Source organism: Bison bison, unplaced genomic scaffold (genome assembly GCF_000754665.1).
Source record: "Bison bison bison isolate TAMUID 2011002044 unplaced genomic scaffold, Bison_UMD1.0 scf7180017516766, whole genome shotgun sequence".
Lineage (NCBI taxonomy): Eukaryota > Metazoa > Chordata > Mammalia > Artiodactyla > Bovidae > Bison > Bison bison.
In genome coordinates, this window is record NW_011401955.1 from 26952 (window position 1) to 27921 (window position 970).

Sequence of the window (970 nt, forward strand, 5' to 3'; positions counted from 1 at the left end):
TATATATATAGCTTCCCGTGTAGCTCAGTAAGTAAAGTATCAGCTTGCCATGTGGGAGAGACCTAGCCTCATTATATATTTTACTTATATTTTATATATTCAATGCTAATATTATGTTTATATTCATCTGTTTCCCACAGCTATTATAGATCTCATTCTTTGAAGATGGGAATTGAATCTTATACTTTTATCATCAAAAGAGCCAGGTAAAATGCCTAAAATGTAGTAGGCTCTCAATAAATTGATTGCTGGCATCTGGCTGTGGTTGGCTGGCCACACAGATTAGCCTTTTCCAGATGAGAAATCAGAGGCAGAATGACTTGCCTAAAGTCAATCAAAAGATAAGACAGAACCAAATTTGGGCTAGAAACCTAATCTCTTGACAACCAATTCTAAGTTCCTAAAATGATAACATATTGCCTTATACTATTCAAGAAGAAGAAACAAGGAAGAAAGCCCTCAGAACAAACATGGGTGCTACCTAATCATTTTATCTCTCCTTTTTCCTATTAAAACAAGCTCGGGATTTGAGGAATTTCGCTCAGTCCCTGGACTTCAGTGCTGGGCTCTTTACCACATCTGTTTAATAGCTTCTTTTTCCTAGGCAGTCTGCCTATTTCTGAGACATCTCCAAGAAGCCAATATTGCCTTTACCTTGATGGGATCCACTGCAGAATAGTAGATCCAAGAAACACAAGCAGAATCGTTGAGACCAGGGCCAGATCTCTCTGGAATGTTCCATTGGTAAGTGAGAACCTCACCTAGAAAGGATAAAATAAATCTCCAGTTGGACCAGGTCAGAAATGCCTCCCAGTTCCCAGGTATCCCTAAAAGGCTGTGGCAGGTGAGTCCCAGGACCTTTAAGATATTTCTTCATCATTTCCATACCAATATTCATTTTATTTTTGTGACTTTATTCTTCTCCCTCCTGGGACACCCTTAGCTTCTCTTTTACTGTCCTTGTCTTTAA

The 970-nt window shown here is 38.9% G+C and overlaps 1 protein-coding gene across 1 annotated transcript in view; it reads right to left on the minus strand.

Moving 5' to 3' along the window:
* LOC104995891 (hephaestin-like) overlaps nucleotides 1–756 on the minus strand; it is a gene marked incomplete at its 3' end in the record, with an annotated part of 11693 nt that extends 10937 nt beyond the window's left edge. Inside the window, exon 1 of the mRNA XM_010849979.1 lies at nucleotides 655–756. The remainder of the gene's footprint in view (nucleotides 1–654) is intronic.
* Between the last annotated feature and the right edge of the window lie 214 nt (nucleotides 757–970).